Raw genomic sequence first — 5,949 nt, forward strand, 5'->3', positions numbered from 1 at the left:
TCGGCGGGGAATCATTTTTTTTTTTTTTTTTTTTTTTTTTTTTTTTTTTTTTTTTTTTTTTTTTTTTTTTTTTTTTTTTTTTTTTTTTTTTTTTTTTTTTTTTTTTTTTTTTTTTTTTTTTTTTTTTTTTTTTTTTTTTTTTTTTTTTTTTTTTTTTTTTTTTTTTTTTTTTTTTTTTTTTTTTTTTTTTTTTTTTTTTTTTTTTTTTTTTTTTTTTTTTTTTTTTTTTTTTTTTTTTTTTTTTTTTTTTTTTTTTTTTTTTTTTTTTTTTTTTTTTTTTTTTTTTTTTTTTTTTTTTTTTTTTTTTTTTTTTTTTTTTTTTTTTTTTTTTTTTTTTTTTTTTTTTTTTTTTTTTTTTTTTTTTTTTTTTTTTTTTTTTTTTTTTTTTTTTTTTTTTTTTTTTTTTTTTTTTTTTTTTTTTTTTTTTTTTTTTTTTTTTTTTTTTTTTTTTTTTTTTTTTTTTTTTTTTTTTTTTTTTTTTTTTTTTTTTTTTTTTTTTTTTTTTTTTTTTTTTTTTTTTTTTTTTTTTTTTTTTTTTTTTTTTTTTTTTTTTTTTTTTTTTTTTTTTTTTTTTTTTTTTTTTTTTTTTTTTTTTTTTTTTTTTTTTTTTTTTTTTTTTTTTTTTTTTTTTTTTTTTTTTTTTTTTTTTTTTTTTTTTTTTTTTTTTTTTTTTTTTTTTTTTTTTTTTTTTTTTTTTTTTTTTTTTTTTTTTTTTTTTTTTTTTTTTTTTTTTTTTTTTTTTTTTTTTTTTTTTTTTTTTTTTTTTTTTTTTTTTTTTTTTTTTTTTTTTTTTTTTTTTTTTTTTTTTTTTTTTTTTTTTTTTTTTTTTTTTTTTTTTTTTTTTTTTTTTTTTTTTTTTTTTTTTTTTTTTTTTTTTTTTTTTTTTTTTTTTTTTTTTTTTTTTTTTTTTTTTTTTTTTTTTTTTTTTTTTTTTTTTTTTTTTTTTTTTTTTTTTTTTTTTTTGTAACTTTCAGCGCCTTCAAATCCAGTTCAAATCTCCCACTTCGTATCTCTCTGTTCTTCCATTCTGCCATTTTAGCCGCTATGAACATAAGTGAGCATGTCCTGTTACCTGTCTTTGAACATGTTCAGAGTATTGTTGGTCGTTAGCTGTCCCACTTCTGAGGAAACTCTCACACTTTGATTTTGATTTTATTCTATCAGCTGATACCCTTTTGTTTAACTCAGTCCCCGACTTCCACACATGTCCACTTGATCCCACCACAGCCTGCACCTCAATTTTCTGCTCATCCAGTCAGCCTGAGCCCACACCTCACCTCATCCCCGATCCCACGCACTTCCTGAGCTGGTTTATACTGACACCACGAACTCCTGCACGAGTTTGATCCCCGGGACAAAGCTCACTTGATCATGAACGATCTCGATTCTCGATCTCAGCCTGCGTAATTTTACGAGGAATCAGTCCTCAGTTGAATCATAGCAACCTTCCGGGTTCATTCTTGCAACAGTCTCTGGCCCAGACTCTCAACGACTGTCTTCATCTGTACACGAATGTATTTACTCATCCGATCTCATTTCAGTTTCATACCGGTATCCATCCAGAAAATGACTTCCTGCATCTCAGCTCCACTCAGCTCTCAAACATGCATTCTCCACCAGTCTGCTTTCGACTTTGCACTCTGCTCTTTACCACCTGTCCCAGCCTGACTGACATCATCCACCTTGCTCACTGTCTCCAGTGCTTTATGCGTCGCCCGTTACCATGCGCCTTTGTCTTCGAGACACATGAGTCTTCAGCAGCAAGTCTTGAACAGCCTCTGTCCTTCCCACTCTGTTTTGTCTGTTTTCTGTCCCATAATGTAGTTTCACTGTCTTTGCTTTGATCCTGTCCTTCATCTGTCAGCCTCCAGATAGTCTCTGCATACCAAAGTGTGGTCCTGTTTACTCATTCAGTCTGTTATCTCATGCCTTTTACTCACACGCTAAGAAATATTAGTGAACAGTGATTGCTGTTTCAAACATTTTGCTGTAGCGTACTAACAGGTGGCCTCATTCTTGGTTTGTCAGGCGGGGCTCTCCTGTTGGAGTTTCATCACGCTTGAAGCGATTGACTTCAGGAACTGTGCAATTTGATTTGTCATGAATGCCTGCTCTTCATCTCATGGTACCAGAGTTTGTTGATATGTTCTTTCATATTTTCATTGGAAGTCTGGTACTCAGGTCCTCAGCTCTGATCTCACGATTTCTGTTTTGCACTGGTTTCGATGACAGAGTGAACTTTTCTGGCCGAACAGCTCCTTGTGGTTCATGGTCTCAGTTTCATACCTTGCAGCTTGTCAGCCTGTTGGGATCATCTGTCTCATCCTGCACTGTCCTGACGTTTGCCAGAGCTTGTTTTCACTTTCAGTTGCGTCAATGTTTCATGGTGCCCCGAGATCTGCTTCTGTCCTCAGAGTTCTTGTTGGCCTGTTCATGGCCTCAGATTCTTCCCAGCCTTTGATCCCACAGTCAGTTCTTCTCGTGACTTCTCCTGTCTCATCTTGTCCTGACCAGTCTGCCCCTGCATCCTCCACCATGTCTGCGCCGTCTCATCCTCCAGTCCTCCCTTCACCAAATCCTGCTTCCATCGCCTGCCCGACCTCATCTCTGTAGCCTGGGATGTTCTTGTCTGCCCGCCATTCGATCCTTTCAAGTGAGTCTCAAGGCTTGTGCCTTCAAGGGTTGTGACGTTCAGCCAGCAGATGGAAGACACCTCGAGTTAGGTTCAGTAAAAATTGAGATCATCCCTCTGCTTTAGACTTGATGCAAACCTCAGCCACACCTTTCAAATTTGTCCATGGTTCTCAGTCACCTTTGCCCACACCTGGAAGAGGGCTCAGCCCTTGAGTACTCCTGATTTTCTGTCCAGCCTGACGTGTCCTTTCATCCAAACATCTGTTCAACACACCGACTTCAGCATCTTGCTCACTTCACTCACGTCCACCAATCCTAGATTCTCAACTTTGCACCTCTGAAACTGAACACACCCCAAATGCAGATTCTGTTCAGAGTTCATTCAGTGTTGCTTCATAGTTCCGTCCAGCTCATCTCAGTCCAGAGACTGCAATCAAGACCTGATCACAAAACCCCACTTCTCAGTCCCCACCCATTCTCAAGACCTTCTCACAGACGCCCACACCTACAGTCTGTTCAGTCCATCACATCCTCCTTCACCCTTTGTTCTCTCTGAATGTTTTAAACAGCTTTCTTGAACATTTTCCCAAAGTTACTAAAATGAAGAAATCATTCTGTTTTAAAATGTTCAAGGACTCCTGTTCAGCTCACATAATCCTTTCATGAGTCTAAAATCCATTCCCTTTCATGGAAAAATGCACCTCATCTGGTATCTCACCTAAACACTTTCAGGCATGGGCCTGCGGTTGAAATGTCACCAGATCATTTGCCTTGCTGTCAAGAGCCTGAAGTTTTCATATCAACTTTCATGTTGTCATTTGTCCTTCCATTTCATAAATTTTCTCTTGCTAATCTGATGTTTCCTGTCAGTTCACCAACCCTAAGTTTCTTTTGAAACCACTTCGAGAAAACTCAACTGTTAATGTCATTTAAATTATTCTGATTATGATAGTCGATTACTGATCTCCTGGTTTCAAATGGGATTGCAAGACTTGTTTTCTTTCGTTTCGTTTCAGTATGTTTTCAGAACATAGTTAAATAGTGTTCTTTCGTTGATGCACATCTTCATTCTATTGCACGCTTTCATTTTCTGATTTAACTTTACATAACGCAATTTTACTGTCATTTTGTAGTGACTACTGTTCTGACTCTTGAAAGAAATTTCAACTTACTTTACCTTCTCAAATGTGTATCAGGACGTATACTGAATACCACATTTTCATTCTCCCTGTCCTTTTGTCTTGATTGAAAAATATTTATGATGTTTTGTTGATGAAGAACATGGCAGATGAAAAATTAGAATGTAAACTCTTTCCATTCTCACGACTTTGAATGGTTTCCCGTTATATGTTCTTCCTCAGCTCTTGTCAGACCCGCTTTCCAGGCGCCCTGTCCCCACACCCACACTGACTCCATCCACCTTCCTCACTCTTCTCCTGGTCCGTCTCTCACCTTCCCGGATTTCCATGTCTTCGATCTGGGTCGATATCTTCTGCCCTGCATTCTCTCTATCTCTGTATTCAGCTGGTCTGGTTCTCGTCCTTTCCTGGTTTTCATATCCAGGTCACTTCCTGTGCCTCACTTGTTCTTCATTTCCCACCTTCAGAGATTTTGTGACCTCTGTTTCACTGTTCATTTTACCTGCTTCTTCATGAGCTCTCTGTCTCTTCGAAGTCCTCCAGCATCACGATCAACGATTTCAGATCCGTTTTTCCTGGTGCTCTGGGCTCACGCCTGGCTCGTATTCCTGTTCTGCCACTCTCCCGGCGTCTCTGACTATGGCTGGGATTCCCAGCCTGCAGTCAGACTCACCTTTCCTGTTTTCTTTCAATCACCCTGGGAACAGTGTCTCTGTTTTTCTGCTCATTGTCTCAGTTAAAGTTCCTGTGATCAGTCCCAGTCTGCAGCTGTCGCCTGAGCAGAAAGTTGGTCTTGTCCTCATGCAGCCAGCCTTCCTGCAGGGCAAGCAACTGTGAGTGGCCTGAGCTCAGGAGTGCCTCGCGCACGGGAACTCTCTGGAGTCAGAATGGCAGTGTCTCTGCCCAGGCATGCCCTCCAGGCTTCAGCCTCATCGCAGGTTTCAGGCAGAGAGCTGTTGATCGAACCTTCAACTGGGCAGTTCGACTGCAGATCTGTCGGCTCAGTTCTGTCTGGTTCAGACTACAGTTTTCCGTCGGGATGCAAGCAGGGTGGCCTGCAACCAGACTGTCCACTGTCCTGAGTCCAGGGCCCAGACTTTCCTCCAGGTGTCCTGTCCCAGCCCACACAGCCTTCTGCCTGTTCTGTCCCTTCATAAAAACTAATAAATGTCTTTTGTTATAGAATTGCATCCACATTTCCATCCTGTTCCAGATGCTCTTCCACTGTCCTTCTGACTCTTTCAATTTCACAAACTCATCTCACCTGTCATGCACAGCCTGATAACTCTTTATCGATTCTCAATTTTGAATCAGATAACGTTAACCATAAACCAAACTCTCAGCATCAGTTTACAACTGTGATGTAAGATATGTCAGTCTCAACTTCATCCCACACACACACACACACACACACGGATTCTCTGCTATTGTCTCAGAATTGAAATGCTTTTCCAAGGACTCTCAACTGCACACAAAATTTTAAATATTCATGTTCCAATATTTATAAAGAAACACACAAAAAGCTGAAACACATCCCACACTCTGCATCTAAACACAGAAATAGAAAGCCTACAGAAGAAGAAAATAACAAATTTCTGGGCTGTAATCAATTTCAAACAATGGCTGATACATACTAACTCTCAAATGATTCAATAAATACCAACAACAGCAAATATCTGGCGTAATTTCAACACCAATCATCAGCGAAAGAGTCCATCCAACACACAAGTTAAAATCAACAGCCTGACTCCCACGTTCAAAACATGTACACCAGGAGTTGACCAACAAATCAAATAACACTGTACTCAACAGTTTCAATGCATTGAGAAATACATCCTTGGGAAATGCAATTGCACTCTCACACCATCACACACAACAACACCTCACTCATAGCCATTCAAATCACAAAATGTTTACTAAAACTGCACCAGCTGCCGAGCAGCCTTCACTCTGTACAATGCGGCCACACTCTGCACCTTCCCACACTGTCCTTCCTCACCGATCTGGATCCTCCTGGACATCTCTGACTAAACGTGGCAGTCCCTATTTGACACGATAAATCTTGGCTAAACATTATATTCTGTAACTTCGACACTGCCTGTTTCAGTTCAGCCTCCCCACCATCTCAAATTTGACTAAATGCATTCTGTCAAGAATCAACTGTCAGTCTGACTTT

Source organism: Rattus rattus, chromosome 3 (assembly GCF_011064425.1).
Source record: "Rattus rattus isolate New Zealand chromosome 3, Rrattus_CSIRO_v1, whole genome shotgun sequence".
NCBI lineage: Eukaryota > Metazoa > Chordata > Mammalia > Rodentia > Muridae > Rattus > Rattus rattus.